At 36.3% G+C, this 19,297-nt stretch overlaps 1 long non-coding RNA gene across 1 annotated transcript in view; it reads right to left on the minus strand.

Annotated features, from left to right (window-relative positions):
* LOC141278824 (uncharacterized) overlaps nt 1–19,297 on the minus strand; it is a 93,452-nt gene that overhangs the window by 72,926 nt on the left and 1,229 nt on the right. The gene's annotated exons all lie outside the window — the stretch shown is intronic.

The raw sequence follows: 19,297 nt of genomic DNA on the forward strand, positions 1-19,297 counted from the left end.
GTCCAGCTAACAAGGTAGATGTCATTTTTTCTACTGCCCTCTTCACATGTGACCCTCCAGAAGCTGTTCCCTTTGCCCAAGACTATGACTTTCCTCTAAAGAGGAGAACTTTTGATTAGGCAAGAGTATCTAAGTAGGGTTATTTCCATATTAGAATCTCTTAAGTGAAGATTTACCACAGTTAACTCCACCATCTGGCAGGAGTATTCACTATACAATTAGGCAAGACTTCTCCAAGAGCCTGAGCCAGGGTTCAGAGATGTTCCAGGTGAGCTGTACATTCTGCTTGCTTGGCTGATGTGCTGTCTTGTATGTCAGGATGTAGCTCAAGAGCTGATAAAGTTTCTGAACGATAAATAGTTCCAGGAAATAAAGTGATTGGGAAAACACTGGATAGATTTGGGGGTTTTGCTATAAATATGGTACTTTTAGCAAATAAAAGGTCAACTGGATACTAAATCTGGTAGACCTTAATCATTTTCTATTGTTTCTAGATCAATTTTTTCATTTTTAAGCATGAAGAAATGAAGGTCTTAATTGGGTATAATTAGCTTAAGGCAAACATTGAAGTAAGAAAAATTCAGACTTTTAAACTCAGTCTGTATAGTACCTGATTTTAAGCATTCATGGTCAATGGAATCACCAGTCCACTTTATTGTACTGCATAGCTTTGTTATATGTTAGTAATATGATAAAAATGTACATTTGCCAGAAATAAATGTTTAACATCTATAAGGTCTTGATGGATTTCACTATAGACAGACTGCTATTTTCTTTGGTTAACTTAAATTATTCATCCAGCGCTGGAATTCTGGTTACCGTGTTTATAAACAAGGACATAAAACACGGTATATTGGAAACATTATATTCTCAAGAACTTTCCTCTTTATAATTATATAGACTTCCTGTTATTTAGATATAACTCTTCATAAAGCTAAATTATTTTGTGAATTAATAAGACAAATGAATTTATTAGCATAAATTGGTGAAATTGTGCCATCTAGTGCCCTTTACTGAAAAAAGTATTTTTTAAAATTTATTTTTCAGTCCCCAGAATCTTACACATTACAGATTAAAAATGAGTCTAGAAATCTAGTTTTTCAACCTTAAATATTACAGATAAGAAATATGAGTACAAATAAAAATACAGTTAGGACATATGTTTCTGGAAGAAGAGTGTTCCACATACAGGAAAATATTCTAGCCAATCCTTAGGAATTGGTGTGGTCATTCCAAGCATTTCCTAAGACTTGTTTACTACATCTAGTATAACATTCTCTGTGCAGTATGTGTATTAGTGGGGAGACTGCAGACCGCTACATAATAAGATTCTTGGCGGGTGGTGGTGAAAGATCTGGAAGCCTGGGGCTTGAAGATTCTTCTCTCCTTCCTTGCCTTTCCCCTGCTACATTGCTACACTGCCCTGTACTCAGAACTGGAGCAAGCGGAGTTGTGCGTGTGTACGTGTTTTGACAAGAGAGGAAAAGAGGAGTCATGAGTCGTATTAGAATAAATGGGGAAATGTGATGGAGAAGGAAGAGAAAAGTTTTAAAATTCTATTTTAGGGTACTGGGAGCTGAAATTAATTGACAGAAAGCTCCGGAGTCACAGTTATCCAGGTTTGGGTTTGTGTGAATTTGGAATTATCTGATTACTTTCGGAGACTTAATTTTCATATGGCTGAAAAAAAAGGTGGGGGTAGATGGAAAGAAAAGTAAATTCAGGTACCTTATATAACGGGTGTGCAGAAATAATCATGTAATGAATATCAATCCCTTTCAACCACAAATGTGTTAGCAAAAACTTCTTTACTTACCTATATATGTGAGACACATGCACATCGCTTGTGTTAGTTATTATGCCTGTTCAATGAAGCTAAGGATTCGTTTTTTTATCTAGTGACCTTCTCTTATCTATCAATCATGTACCATCTCGTGACTTCGGTTATTTTCTTGACATTTTTTCTATCTTGAATTGCTATCATGTTTTTCAGACTTGTGTCAGCAACTATACCTCTATCTATGGATATCTATATATCTACAAAAATGTTTACATACCTCTCAATGTTTTGTTCATAGTGGGCAATTAATAAATCCTTGTTACATTATACACTGGGCTTCAGTAGAATTTTCCTTTACCCAGGTAGAGACACGTTGTCAGCAAAGCCTTTATTTGGCAACCATGAAAAGAAAGTATATTTCTTTAAACACATTTGAGATTTCATAAGCACTTATGTAACTTAAGGTAGCTATTTTATGTTTAATTTTAATTGTGGTAAAAAACATATAGCACAAAATATACCATCTTAACCGCTTTTAAGTGTGCAGTTCAGTAGTGTTAAGTATATTCATGCTGTTGTGCAATGGATTTCCAGAACTTTTTATCTTGCTGAGCTGAAACTCTATAGCCATTAAACAACTCCCCATTCCCCCCTCCCCCAGCCCCTGGCAACCACCATTCTTCTTTCTGTTTCTATGAATCTGACTACTTTGGATACCTCACTTCAGTAGTTATCATACAGTATTTGCCTTTTTGTGACTGACTTATTTCACTTAGCATAATGCCCTCAAGGTTCATCCATGTTGTAGCATGTGACAGTATTTCCTTCCTTTTTAAGGCTGAATATTATTATTGAATTATTAATTCAAGGTAATTGTTTTTAAAGTACTTAGACTGTAGTCAGAAAACTTAGTAAGAATTGCTAATCAATTTAACATGGTCTGCATACATAACAGAGTATAGCTACATATATTTAATAAAACACTGTACAATGCTGAGACAGAATTCTAATGAGTGAGAATCTTCTAAAACTTTAATAAGCTCCTTTGAGACCACTGTGCAAGACAATAGGTTTTTTAAAATGCCATGTAAATATGTTCTTAAATTTTTTATCAACAATTTATAAGTTGAGCCACATGAGATTTGTATCTCAGTGCTATACTTTCCATTTTTAGAATACTGAATTTAAATGATAAGTGTCAAATTTACTGATTTCCAATCTTTTAAAAGCACACACCGTATTAAAAAAGACTTATTTGGTATTCATTTTACCCTCTAAAAAGAAAAAGTAAAATGCCTTAGCATTTCATTCATACTTTTTAAAACAAAAGTACTGCATTTGGTATTGTTTTCCTTATTTTCGCACCATTAACAGCATATTCACAGTAAACTGTTACCTGGAACTATCCACTCTAGGAGGACCGTCCCCAGAGTAGCCCAGGATAGGGACTGGGAGAGCAATCTAAGGATCAGGTTGCTGTGTGTGCCTTGATCTCAAACCCCATTTCCACAGGGCATCAGAAGAATGAGCAGTTGCTACTGCTTCTAGGCAGATGATTTATTATGTGCACTGATTTTGGTCAAAGTTAAGAATAGAAACATTTTATCTGACCCTTCCTGAAAAACTCTTAAGTGCAAACTTCACTTAATCCATTTTTATGTAACTTATTCCCTTCATGACTCTACATTTTGTGGGAAAACCTCTCTCAACAACATCTCCCTATCTTCCCCCATAATTGACCTCACTAGACCACATGTGTCTCTGCCTCTGATTACTGTTTACCTCGTTTGGCACCGGATTTCTCTCATCACGGTATTCTTTGAAGCAGGTGGGGTGAGGCATATTTTCCAAAGGAGCCCAAGTGGTGTATGGTTGCATGTTGCAACCTTTACTGCAAACTCTGATTTACATCTCACCATGTTTTCGTTTTACGTTATTCATGGCATTAAAACAATACAAACATTTCACAGCTCTGCTTGCTTCCTGTCCTTGTTTCGTCTCTTTTAACCAACGTTTTACATATTAAATAATCCTGAAACATCTTCCCCTTTTATAAACAATTAATAAATGTGATCATTATTTATTTCTTCCTCACTCTTCCCCTCTCCCACCATATTTTCTCCCCATTTTAGGTAATCTAGCACACCTAGATTTAGGTGATCTAGCACACCTTCTATATATTCTCCATGTTCATGTAATCATATACATAGTATATACTCACATGTACATTTAACATTAATAAAATTTGGGGGGTAATTCCTTGGTTTTAGAAAATGTATGATATATATTTTCTGAATCTTGCTCTTCTCAGTAATACCTCATGGAAATCATGCCAAGTAAATGAAATGACTTTACTTCAGTCTTCCATGGTGACATGCTTTACTGTCATTCCCCTTATTATTAGGTACTTCATTTTTTTCTATTTTTTGACATTTTGCACAATGAAGAAACAAATTTGTGTTTAAATATATGGATGTAAGTAAATATCCATGTTTTGCCGGTCCTCCATATCTGTGGGTTTCACAAACTTGAACTCAACTAACTTCAGACCAAAAATAGTTAGAAAAAATTCCAGAAAGTTCCAAAAAAGCTTGAATTTGCTGCTCCCTGGCAACTATTTATATTTAGACAGCTTTCACACTGCACTTACAACTATTTACATAGCACGTACATTGTATTAGGTATTATAAGTAATCCAGAGATGATTTAAAGTATACAGGAGGATGTGCATAGGTTATATGTAAATACTATGTCATTTTACATAAGGGGCTTCAACATCTTGGATTTTGATATCAGTGGGAGTCCTGGAACCAATCTCCTGTGATACCAAGGGATGATGACTGTATATCATTTTATAATGGGGTATTTATTTTTACAAGGTATCTGTGGGGTATTCACAGGTAACTGATAATTTACATTTCCACCATCCATTATGAAATTACGTTTTCTCATATCCTCCCAGAAAATGGTCTTTTAACTCTTTGCCATCCTGGTGGGTAAAAAAGTGATATTTCAGTGTGACCGTGATATGCATTTCCTCCCTACTAGTGGGCTTGAATATTTATTTTGGTTATTTGAATCGGTTCCTCTGTGAATTTGCTTTTTACGTTTTTTTTTTTCCATTTTTCTACTGGGTTTTCTTTCCCTTCCTGATCATTTTTTAAGACTTTATGATATATTGAATAGCAGAGATGTTAAGGCTCTTTCTGTGTTCTTTATTGCAAACAACTTTCCAAGAGTTGTTGCTTATATACTGAATTTATTTATGACATCTTATGTTACATAAAAGTTTAAAATTTTGTTATTGTCATGTAGTGACTATCTTTTCTGTTAAAGATTCTGTCTCCAGAGTTAAGAAGGAAGTTAAAACTCTCTTTGCCCATAAACATAATTGTCTACATTTTTACACATGAACTTTATTGTTTCATTTTTTTACGTTTATATCTTGAAACATCTGGAAATTATATTTCTAAATGTGCGATATAGGAGGAAATTCTATTTTCTTATAAATTGGGTAGTCAGTTGTGTCAGCAGAATTTATTAAACAGTTAAAACTTTTCTCACTTAAAGTATTATATTTGTCTTAGATTAAATGTTTACACACACTGGAAACACTTCTGGATTCTTTATTTAGTTCTCCTGATCTGTCTGCTTCTAGGCTAACACCACATTGATTTGATTGTAGTTGCTTATAGCCCCTATATCTTCAGATATTTGATAATGGGAGTTATTCCTCACCATTCTTCTTTTTCCTAATTGTCTATTCACCCACATTTATTATATAAAAATATCAACTGAAATTCTAACTGGAATTGTATAAGATATATTAATTTTAAGAGAATTTATATTTTATGATATTGGCTTCCCATGTAACTTTGGTGTCTTTTCATTTACTCGTATCTTCTTTATTTAGGTTTTAAGTCTTTCCTATTGCATAATTCTATGTATATATTCCATGATTTTTGTCATATTCTATGACAAATAGAATTTTTACATATTCTTATGTATATATTCCATTATTGTTAATGGAATTTTTCACCAATTTACTTTTTAGGGTAGATAGAAACTTGTTAGGATAGATAAAAACTATGAGTTTTTACGTATTTAACTTGAACCTGGTCACTTCACTTATTCCTCTTATTAATTATAGGGTAATTTAACTCATTTTCCTGTGATATTTTGATATCCCATTACATTATAGGCAAAAAGATATTTTTATGACTTGTTTTTCAATTTGATACTATTTGTTTTACTGTACCCAATATATACAATATATACTGTATCCAATATAATTAATATATTTAATTATTATTAAATGATAATTATTAATAATTATTATAGAAGCATCCATTTTTTATTTCAATTGAAGTAGTTCTAGTCTTTTGCTGTTTAGGGTAGTATTTTTTCTGTCTCTAAATTTTGTAAGTATTTTTGATTATATTCAAATAGTATCCTTCAATTTCCATTAAATATAGAATTTTTGTTAGAAATTGCTCTTTAATTTTATCAAATGTTTGTTCTGCAACTGTTGATATGAATATATATTACTTTCTGTGATAATTTGTCAATGTAGAGCATTATGTTTTTGAAATGAAATCACCCTTGCAGTCATAGAATTTACATTTTTTTATCTTAATGTATTATCCTTTAAAAGCATTGTTAGGGACTTCCTTGGTGGTCCAGCGGTTAAGACTCCTCTCCCAATGCAGCGGGCACAGGTTCAATCCCTGGTTGGGGAACTAAGATCCTGCATGCTGCCTGGCGTGGCCAAAAAAAAAAAAATTTGCTATTACTTCATTAGAATTTTAGAATTTTTACATATATATTTATTATAGAGATCAACTGTATTATTCTTTTTTGGGAGAATCTGTGATCACCTTTTGGTATTAAAGTCATACTGGTTTCATGAAGTAAAATGAGAGGATTGTATCTTTATGATTTAGAATATTTTAAATAATATTGGAATTAACTTTTTTTAGGTTACATAAGACATCTGTGACTTTTATCCAGTATTCATTCCTGTTTTTTAAATAACCTCTTTATCTTAGAACAGTTTTAGATTTCCAGAAAAATTGCAAAGTACTGTATGGTGATTAATGATTCCATTTTGTTTGCTTGTGTTAATGTGGAAGACTTACTATAAGAGTTTCATTTTACTATTGGCTATCTTTCCTTTCCTGTGCTCCAAATCAGACACATATTTCTTTACTATTTCTTGAACATAAGATAATTTTTTCTTATTAAGACATCCTATTTCCCTCTTAGTCACTCTCCAAGGTAAGATGAAGTTTTTAGAATATTTTCATTTTCTCTATTCTCATCTTTTCTTCTCTTCCCCATCAGCCATGATTTTTGAGACTTTACCTTCCCCAATTTCTAGTTTTTTCTATATAATTTGTCAGATTATTATTAGTTTCTTATCTACTATGTCTTCTTAGTTGTTAGAGTCCTTCCTTAGAACACATTTTATATATATGTGCTCAGTCTGTTACTGTATATTAACATTCAAACACAATCAGTGGTATATTTACAAAAAACATTCATTGACCAACCCTATTTCCTCACTTTTTTATTGTGTTCTACCTTGAGGCTATGCACATATATCATTTCTTTTTTGGTTAGAGCTATTTCATGAGTCTCTTCAGTTGGCATATGTGAATAATAAAATAGTACTTTCTAAATTCTCATATAGCCACACATGTCTTCCTTATGTCCTATGACAGATGAGAAAATTATTACTGGGTATAGGCTTCTTTGGTGTCCTTGAACTTTTTCTAAAAAGGTAATCTGCATGTGTTTTTCCTTTGCCTGCTACCTTAGAGTGTTAAAGATGAACACTCTGATTTAATTTTGATCCTTTCTCTGTATATGTAACTTTTCTGTCTCAACTTGGACACTGGTGTTTGCCAGTGCCATTGTGGAATCCTCCCTCTAGCTCACTAGTGCCAAGACCTGGCCCCAACCAACAGCCTGTAGGCAACAGCATTGGGACACCTCAGGCCAAGCAACTAACTGGGCAAGGATAAAGCCCCATCCATCAGAAGACAGGGTGCCTTAACAAAAACAGAAGTATAGATCAATGGAACAGGATAGAAAGCCCAGAGATAAACCCACTCACATACGGTCACCTCATCTTTGATAAAGGAGGCAAGAATATACAATGGCGAAAAGACAGCCTCTTCAATAAGTGGTGTGCGGAAAACTGGACAGCTCCATGTAAAAGAATGAAATTAGAACACTTCCTAACACCATACACAAAAATAAACTCAAAATGTATTAAAGACCTAAATGTAAGTCCAGATACTATAAAACTCTTACAGAACACATAGAAAGAACACTCTATGACATAAATCGTAGCAAGATCCTTTTTTGACCCATCTCCTAGAGAAATGGAAATAAAAACAAAAATAAACAAATGGGACCTAATGAAACTTAAAAGCTTTTGCACAGCAAAGGAAACCATAAACAACATGGAAAGACAACCCTCAGGATGGGAGAAAATATTTGCAAATGAAGCAACTGACAAAGGATTAATCTCCAAAATATACAAGCAGCTCATGCAGCTGAATATCAAAAAAAAAACAACCCAATCCAAAAATGGGTGGAAGACCTAAACAGACATTTCTCCAAAGAAGACATACAGATAGCCAACAAACACATGAAAGGATGCTCAACATCACTAATCATTAGAGAAATGCAAATGAAAACCACAATGAGGTATCACCTCACACCAGTCAGAAAGGCCATCATCAAAAAATCTACAAACAATAAATGCTGGAGAGTGTATGGAGAAAAGGGAACCCTCTTGCACTGTCGGTGGGAATGTAAATTGATACAGCCACTATGGAGAACAGTACGGAGGTTCCTTAAAAAACTAAAAATTGAATTACCATATGATCCAGTAATCCCACTACTGGGCATATACCCTGAGAAAACCATAATTCAAAAAGAGTCATGTACCACAATGCTCATTGCAGCACTATTTACAATAGCCAGGACATGGAAGCAACCTAAGTGTCCATTGACAGATGAATGGATAAAGAAGATGTGGCATGTATACAATGGAATATTACTCAGCCATAAAAAGAACCGATATTGAGTTATTTGTAGTGAGGTGGATGGACCTAGAGTCTGTCATACAGAGTGAAGTAAGTCAGACAGAGAAAAACAAATACCGTATGCAAACACATATATATGGAATCTTAAAAAAAAAAAAAAAAGAAAAAATGGTTCTGATGAACCTAGGGGCAGGACAGGAATAAAGATGCAGATGTAGAGAATGGACTTGAGGACATGGGGAGGGGGAAGGGTGAGCTGGGAAGAAGTAAGAGAGTGGCATGGACATATATACACTACTAAATGTAAAACAGACAGCTAGTAGGAAGCAGCCACATTGCATGGGGAGATCAGCTCAGTGCTTTGTGACCACCTAGAGGGGTGGGATAGGGAGGGTGGGAGGGAGATGCAAGAGGGAGGGGATATGGGGATGCATGTATGCATAGAGCTGATTCACTTTGTTATACAGCAGAAACTAACACAACATTGTAAAGCAATTATACTCCAATAAAGATGTTTGAAAAAAAAAAGGAGACAGGGTGCCTTAAGACCCCTGAGCTCACAGCTACCTCTGGCCATGGCCCTGCCCACCAGAGAGGCTATGACCCAGGGCCACCCACCAGTGGGCAGGCACCAGTCCCTGAATCCTTGAACTCCAGGAAGCCACCACTAGTCTCTGGACCAGCCTCACCAGATAGCAGGCAGACACCAAATGCAAGAAAATCACAATACCACAGCCTGTGAATCCAGTCTGCCCAAAGCAGCCCAGACCCTGTCCTGGGACCAGCTGGGCCTTGGTCCTGCCTTTTAGCAGGCCAACAAAAGCCTCAGGATACCCAGGACCCTGTACCTAACTGTGTCAGGAACCAGGCCCGCCACCTCACCAGCAATCCAACACCAGCTCCGTGACCCCTGGCTCCTGCAACTAGACTCTAGTACCCAGCTCTGCCTGCCAGTAGGCTGGCACTAACCACAGGAACTGGCTCTATCCACCAGTGGGCAGGAAATGGCCCTGGAGTCTTCTGGACTCTAACTCCAGGCATGAGTGAACCAGCATAAATCCCAGGACTCCTGGGGTGGCAGAGTCAGCTGCCTCATGACCTGGTTCTACCAACCAGCAGCTGGCAGCCTCCACACAAGGCATGGCCTGACCAACCAGACCTGGGGGCCAACCAAGCCTACCAGATCATCTACATAGTCAACTTGCCATAAAATAAGTACCCATGCAGCCCTCATAAGTAGAACCCCTAGAACATATAATTTGGGTGATGGGAAGGCAGTGTGCTGCCGGATACATAGCTCATCTCCTACAAAAGGCCATTTCTCCAAGGTTGGGAAATATAAGCAGGCTACGAGATATATAAAAATAAAAATAGTAACTTAGGCAAAATGAGGTAACAGAGGAATATGTTCCAGACAAAGGAACAAGCTAAAACTAGGAGAAGAAGAACTAAGTGAAGTACAGATAGGCAAGCTACCCAAGTAGGAGTTCAGGGTACTGATCATAAAGATGACTAAAGAACTTGGGAGAAGAATGGATACACAGAGCGAGACATTATAGGTTTTAAACAAACAGTTAGAACATATAAAGAACAGCCAAACAGAGATGAAGAATACAATAACTGAAATGAAAACTATACTAGAAGGAATCACAGTAGGCTAAATGATACAGAGGAACAAATTAGCGAGTTGGAAGAGAGAGTAGTGGAAATCACTTCCACTGAACAGAAAAAACAAAAAAAATGAATGAAAAGAAATGAGGACAGTTTAAGAGACTTCTGGGATAATATCAAGGGTACTAATGTTCACAACATAGGGGTCTCAGAAGGAGAAGTGAGAGAGAAAGGGCCTGAGAACATATTTGAAGACACAACAGCTGAAAACTTCCCTAACCTGGGAAAGGAAACAGACATCCAAGTCCAGGAAGCATAGAGAGTCCCATATGGTATTAACCCAAAGAGGAACACAGCAAGACACACTGTAATTAAAATGGAAAAATTAACGATAAAGAGAAAATATTAAAAGCAGCAAGGGAAAAGCAACCAATAACATAAAAGGGAACTCCCATAAGGTTATCAGCTGACTTTTCTGCCGAAACTCTGCAGACTAGAAGGGAGCGGCATGACATATTTCAAGTGATGAAAGGGAAAAACCTACAACCAAGAATACTCTACCCAGTAAGGTTCTCATTCAGACTTGATGGAGAGACCAAAAGCTTTACAGACAAGCAAAAGCTAAAAGAGTTCAGCACCATCAAATCAGCTTTACAAGAAATGTTAAAGGAAATTCTCTAGGTGAAAAAGAAAAGGCCACAACTAGAAACATGAAAATTATGAAATGAAAAAAGCTCCTCAATAAAGACAAACATACAGTGAAGGTAGGAAATTATCAATACACAAGCTAGTAGGAAGGTTAACAGACAAAAGCAGTAAAATCATGTATATTCAGAGTTATCAGTTAAGGGATACAAAAAACAATGAGATGTAAAATATGATATCAAAAACAGTAATCATGAGGGGAGGAAAGTACAAATGCAGTGTTGTTAAAATGCATTTGAAAGTAAGAGATCAGCAACTTAAAACAATCACGTATACATACAGATTGCTATATAAAAATCTGATGGTAACTACAAACCAAAAATCTAAAATAGATACACACACAAAAAAGAAAAAGGAATCCAAACATAATACTAATGAGAGTCATCAAATCACAAGAGGACAAAAGAAGAAAGGAACAACAACAAGGAAAAACTAACAAAACAACCCCAAAACAACAAAATACCAATAAGAACATACATACCAATAATAATCATAAATGTAAATTGACTAAATGGTTCAGTCAAGAGACAGAGAGTGGGTGAATGGATGCAAAAACAAGACTCTTATATATGCTGCCTTCAAGAGACTCATTTCAGGGCTTCCCTGGTGGCGCAGTGGTTGAGAGTCCGCCTGCTGATGCAGGGGACGCGGGTTCGTGCCCCGGTCTGGTAAGATCCCACATGCGGCGGAGCGGCTGGGCCCGTGAGCAATGGCCACTGAGCCTGCACGTCTGGAGCCTGTCCTCCGCCAATGGAAGAGGCCACAACAGTGAGAGGCCCGCGTACCACACACACACCAAAAAAAAACTCATTTCAAGTCTAAAGACACACACAGACTGAAAGGCAGGGAATAGAAAAAGGTACTCCACACAAATGGAAATGAAAAGAAAGCCAGGGTAGCAATACTTTTATCAGACAAAATAGACTTTGAAACAAAGACTGTTACAAGAGATAAAGAAGAACATTACATAAGGATCAAGGGATCAATCCAGGAAGAAAATATCACAATTGTAAATATATATGTACCCAATATAGGAGCACCTAATACATAAAGCAAATATTAACAGACATAAAGGGAGAAATTGACAGTAACACAATAATAGCAGGGGACTTTAACACCCCACTTACATCAACAGACAGATCATCCAGACCAAAAACCAATAAGGAAACACTGGTCTTAACTGACATATTAGACCAAATGGACTTAACTGATATTTACAGAGTATTCCATCCAAAAGCAGCAGAATACACCTTTCTTCAAGCACACATGTAACATTTTCCAGGATAGATCACGTTAGGTCATAAAATAAGTCTCTGAATTTAAGAAAACTGAAATCATATCAAGCATCTTTTCTGACCACAACACTATGAGACTAGAAATCAACTACAAGAAAAAACTGCAAAAAACCACAAACCCGTGGAGGCTAAATGATATGCTGCTAAAAAAACAACCAATGGATCACTGAAGAAATTAAAGAGGAAATAAAAAAAACCTAGAGACAAATGAAAATGAAAACACAACAACCCAAATCTATGGGATGCAGCAAAAGCATTTATAAGAGGGAAGTTTATAGTGACACAAGCTTCCCTAGGAAACAAGAAAAATCACAAATAAATAACCTAACCTTAATCTTAAAGCAACTAGAGAAAGAAGAACAAACAAAACCCAAAGTTAGTACAAGGAAAGAAAAAATAAAGATCAGAGCAGAAACAAATAAAATAGAAACAGAAAAGCAATAGAAAAGATCAGTGAAACTAAGAGTTGGTTCTTTGAAAAGATAAACAAAATTGATAAATCTTTAGCCAGACTTATCAAGAACAAAAGAGATAGGGCCCAAATCAATAAAATCAGAAATGAAAAAGAAATTACAGAAATACAAAGGATCATAAGAGACTACCATGAACAACTATATGTCAATAAAATAGACAAACTAGAAGAAATGGAAGAATTCTTAGAAATGTGCCATCTCCCAAGGCTGAACTAGGAAGAAATAGAAAATATGAACAGACCAATTACAAGTACTGAAATTGAATCTGTGATGTAAAAACTCACAACAAACAAAACTCCAGAACCAGATGACCTCACAAGCGAATTTTATCAAACATTTAGAGAAGAGTTAACACCTATCCTTCTGAAACTATTCCAAAAAATTGCAGAGGAAGGAACACTTCCAAACTCATTCTATGAGGCCAGCAACACGTAGGTACCAAAAACAGACAATCACAAATAAAGAAAATTACAGGCCAATATCACTGATGAACATAGATGCAAAAATCCTCAACAAAATATTAGCCAACTGAATCCAACAATACATTATAAGGATCACACACCATGATCAAGTGGCATTTATCCCAGGGATGCTCGGATTTTTCAAAATTCACAAGTCAATCAATCAATGTGATATACCACATTAAGAAATTGAAGAATAAAATATATGATCATCTCAATAGTTGCAGAAAAGCTTTCAACAAAATCCAGCATCCGTTTATAATAAAAACTTTCCAGAAAGTGGGCATAGGGGGAACATACCCCAACATGGTAAAGATATCATATGACAAACCCACAGCTAACAACATACTCAATGGTGAAAAGCTGAAAGTATTTCCTCTAAGATCAGTAAGAAGACAAGGATGCCCATGATGGAAATCCATGAAAAAGTTCATGTTGCAGCTAGAGTTGTAAGGCAGTGTGGAGGTAGAGCTTCTCTTCCTTGGGAAGTCCTCTGTTTTTTGTTAAGGTTTCAACTGACTGGATGAAACCCACTTACATTATGGATAGTAATCTGTACTTTGATTAGTTAAATGCTAATCTAAAATATACCTTCACTTCACATTTAGATTAGTGTTTGCCCAAATGTCTAGGTGCTATGGCTTAGCCATGCTGCCATATAAAATTAACTAACAGCATCCTTTGTCATTCTTTGTGACCTGCATTATCCTGATACCAAGGCCAGGTAAAAATACCACACGGAAACTGCAAATCAATATATTATCCGAGGGACTTTCCTGGTGGTCCAGTGGATAAGACTCCATGCTCCCAATGCAGGGGGCCCAGGTGTGATCCCTGGTCAGGGAACTAGATCCCACATGCATGCTGAAAATAAGAGATCGCATGCTGCAACTAAGAGTCTGCATGCCGCAACTAAGAAGTCCACATGCCACAACTAAGAATCCTACATGCTGCAACTATGAGACTGCATGCCACAACTAAAATATCCCACATGCCACAACTAAAGATCCTGCATGTTGCAATGAGGATCCTGGGTGCCGCAACTAAGACCCGGGGCAGACAAAATAAATTTAAAAAAAATCTTATTTGACTATACCCATAAAACTACTCAGTAAAATACTGGGAAACCTAACCTGACAGCATATTAGCAGGAACAAGTCAGATTAATTCCAGGAATGCAATGGTGGGTCAACATAAGGAAATTAATCAATATAATATACACATAAACAGAGTGAAGGTGAACAACCACATGATCATCTCAACTAATGCAGAATAACCTCTTGACAAAATCCAGTACGTTTTGATGATGACTCAATAAAATAGGAATTGAAAAGGAACTATTTTAACATTAATGGAAAAAACATTTTTTCATATTCACGTATGGGGAAGCCATTCTGGCTTATACATGCTTTGTCCTGAACTTTATGGGCTGTCAAACAGACAATATTTTTCAGCTTTAACCATTAAGGAATGTCCACTTTGAAGAGGAGTAATGCCTCCTTTTCTATCATGCTAAGGCTAGTATTGTTTCGAAGATAAAGTTCCCTTCCCAGATGACAGGGTCATGCTGGCTCACTGTGTACCTGCTAAACTGTAACTACATCTCTGTTGAAACCTTAAAGGAATGTACCCCTGTCATATTTGATGTATGTTCTTTGTTCTGACAAGATATAAAATTGTGCTGAAAACCAAAAGAAAAAAAAAAAAAAAAGACAAGGATGCCCAATCTTGCCACTTTTCTTCAACACAGTACTGGAAGTCTCAGCCACAGCAATCAGAGAAGAAAGAGAAATGAAAGGAATCCAAATTGCAAAAGAAGAAGTAAAACTGTCACTGTTTGCAGATGACATGATACTATACATAGAGATACATACATAGTGTTTGGCTGGTGTTTCATTTTATATCTTACTATCCTTTTAAACATTAATTCAGCAAACATTTAAAATGTACTCTTTAAAGTGTGCTATGCTAAATGTTGTGAAGAATTAAGCTCTCAAGAGCTTAGCATTCATAGATAACAACTGAAGAGAGGGCATTTCCAGACAGAGATAAATTCTTGAGCAAAAGCACAGAGATGGAAAGGGCAAGGTGACCAATATGTAACTTGTGTGAATGGGTAGTAGTGGAAGACATAAGAATTGAAAGGTATATTGGGTTGTTTGAAACACCCAAAGCCAAACTTATTCAGTAAACAATAGGAGACTCCTGAGCAGGAGAGTGGCATTCTCAAAATCATACTTAGAAGATTAACCCAACTGCACTATGTGAGATAAATTGTAATAGAGAGACTGGAAAAGGAATTCCAGTTGAGACATTACAATAGACCAAATCAACAAAATTACAGGGGTGAGATGGGGTGAGAGGGTGGATTGCAGAAAGATCCCAGAGGTGGAAACAACAGAACTTGGATGTGGGAGCACAAGAAGTAGAAGTAGTCTAAGATGTTTCAAGCGTAATGTATGAGAGGATGTTGCTCTTCTGAACAGAAACAGGAGATTAGGAGGATGATCAGGCTTTCCAGAGAAAATGAATTAAGGTTTGGGAATATTTAATTTGAAATGTTGGTGGTTCACTTATATTTAAGTGTGAAGCAGACACTTGGAAATGCATGAAGCTCAAAGAGGATATAGGATTTATGAGAATGAATAAAATTACCAAGGGAGAAAGAGAGAAGAGGATGGGAGAAAAAAGAAAAATGTGAGACAACAATCGAGAAGACAGTAGGTGCTGTCAAAAGAAAGTATAATGAGAATCTGGAGGGTAGGGTACCTTGGACACCAAAGGAGGGGAAAGCTTTTCAACAGGATGATTGTGGATGAAACTGAGAGGTGTTCTTCTTTACAATGATTCCCTTCTCTTCAGTAACAGAAACTGGTACCTAGAAAGGGGCTATATTGCCTAGTCTCCTTTATAGCTAGAAGTGCCTATTTACATAGTTTGGGCCAATGAAATGCAATCATACATTTTCTGTGTTACATCCAGGAAGTCTCCTTGAAAAGGAGGGGGGGCATACTTCTATTTTCCCTTCCTGCTCCTAATAATGGCTGGAGCTCCAGCAGATAATTTTTGGATCAGAAGAGATCTCAAGAATGGGAACTGGGGGCTTCCCTGGTGGCGCAGTGGTTGAGAGTCCGCCTGCAGATGCAGGGGACATGGGTTCGTGCCCCGGTCCGGGAAGATCCCACGTGCCGCAGAGCGGCTGGGCCTGTGAGCCATGGCCACTGAGCCTGCGCATCTGGAGCCTGTGCTCCGCAACGGGAGAGGCCACAACAGTGAGAGACCCGCATACCGCAAAAAAAAAAAAAAAAAACAAAAAGAATGGGAACTGCACATCAAGATATGGAGCAGCACAATACAGCATCCTAGTTTCCTGCCATCAAGGAGCCACCACGTCACCTCTGAAAGATACTTCTAGATTTTCTTTTTTAGAAATAAATAAACATGCAGCCACACTCAAATAAGAGTTGATAAAAAAAACTATTGATTATTTGGTGTGGGAGTAGAGCCCAGTTGGGGGCATTTTCCAAATAATGGCTATGAAAACAGGTTCTAGAGTCAAACTGACTAGCATTAAATTCAGCTCCATCATTCATTAACTATGTGACATTGAATAAGAAATTTAATGGCTCTAAGCCTCATCATATTAATAGAGTAGACATATTAATAGAGCAGACATATTAATAGAGCCTACCTCACGGGTTATGTGAGAAATGATTTAGATTATTGATGTAAAGTGCTTCACACAGTGCTAGCACATAGTAGGTGCTCAACGAATGTCAGTGATAAAACCTCAGGTGGTCATTGGGTAATATGGTATAATTTAAAAAATACACTTCATGAAATGAAAATCAAAATTACAATGAGGTACCACCTCACACCAGTCAGAATGGCTATCATTAAAATGTCTACAAATAACAAATGCTGGAGAAGGTATGGAGAAAAGGGAACCTTCCTACACTGTTGGTGGAAATGTAAGTTGGTGCAGCCACTATGGAAAACAGTATGGAGGTTCCTCAGAAAACTAAAAATAGAAGTATCATATGATCCAGCAATCTCACTCCTGGGCATATATATGGACAAAACTATAATTCAAAAAGATACATGCACCCCAGTGTTCACAGCAGCACTATTCACAGTAGCCAAGACATGGAAACAACCTAAATGTCCATTGAGATGAATGGATAAAGAAGATGTGGTACATATATACAATGGACTACTACTCAGCCATAAAAAATAACAAAATAATGCCATTTGCAGCAACATGGATGCAACTAGAGCTTACCATACTAAGTGAAGTAAGTCAGAAAGAGAAAGACATATGATGTCATTTATATGTGGAATCTAAAATACGGAACAAAGGAACCTATCTATGAAACAGGAGCAGACTCACAGATATAGAGAACAGACCTGTGGTTGCCAAGAGGAGGGGATTAGGGGAGGGATGGACTGGGAGTTTGGGGCTAGTAGATGCAAACTATTACATACAGAATGGATAAACAACAAGGTCCTATCGTATATCCTGAGATGAACCATAATGGAAAAAATATAAAAAAGAATGTATATATGTGTAACTGAGTCACTTTGCTGTAGAGCAGAAATTAACACAACATTGTAAATCAAGTATACTTCAATAAAAAATAAATTAAAAAAACACATTTCATGATTTCAGAATATCAAATCTGCAGTTTAAAGAAACATAAATTTATATTAAACAAAGTAATGAACATAAAATATATTTTGTAAGCTTCAAATCATATAAATGAAAAATTTTACCATTTGAACTTGAGTGCATATCACTTTACAACGTGACCTCTAATAACACTGACAAAGTATATTCATTTGATTTTGATAAATGCCAAATGATTTATTACCATTGCTTGATTTTTTTTTTTTTTTTTTTTTACAAAAAGCAAAACAATGGAAAACCAGTAAGTCATAATGGGTTGTAGAAATTAGTTTCAAAAACAATTCAGTTTTATAATATTTATAAGGTATTTAATTCTACTTAAAGCAAATTCGCACCCCTCAAGCTTTATTTTTAAAGTTTATTCTTGTGGGAGCCAGCACAGAGAAACGGAAAGAACCCAAATTTTGCAGTCAAATAAACCTGAGTTCAAACACAGTTTCCATCTCTTACTAATACTATGGAAATGGTTGTACAGTGTGGTTGATTAACATTAAAACTATTTTGCAGGAACTGAGAAATGCTGAACCAAATTCTTTATTTTGTATTCATAAATAATTATAATACTGTGTTAACATTTTAATTTTTTTTAGCAGTACACTCATTCTAAACTATTTAAGAAATATTTACCACACTGAGAGATAATTAAAAAGGTTGCTGTTCTCATTTAAAAATATTTTCCAATTCTTAAATACTGTGTACCATTCTGGTTACTGAACCATAAGAGGGAAATAATAGCTGGGAAGGGTAAACAGAAGAACGGCCACAGTAATTCAAGGAAATAGAGGAAGGATTTTCACACTAAAAACTTTTCAAAGAAAAGCCTTTTGCAAGGAACACAGAATCCTTAGAGACGAAGTGTTACAAAATCAAAGAATGTAGAGGTTGTACCTCAGTGGTGTGATATTTAGATGGGATCTGGCCACAAGGCCCAGAAACGCTGGAGTCCTGCCATTGATCAGCTACCCCTCTCTGTGAGGTCGCTGAGGAAAGAACATGGACTGAGGAGTCAGGCAACATAAAGAAATTCTACATTTCTAGGTGATACCTAGGTCTTAAGGCTACAAACTCCCCTTTAGAGATCTGTAAATAAACTAGGATACACCTATGAAGAGCTCCTTTTGTCTAAGTTAGGTTAAGTCCAGTGGACAAAAATCAGATCAGACAGAAAGCATATAAAGCCTGCTTTACCACTTCCATTTCCAGTCTCAAAGCCAACTCTACCCCAGG

The sequence above is a fragment of the Tursiops truncatus genome, chromosome 5 (assembly GCF_011762595.2).
Source record: "Tursiops truncatus isolate mTurTru1 chromosome 5, mTurTru1.mat.Y, whole genome shotgun sequence".
Classification (NCBI taxonomy): domain Eukaryota; kingdom Metazoa; phylum Chordata; class Mammalia; order Artiodactyla; family Delphinidae; genus Tursiops; species Tursiops truncatus.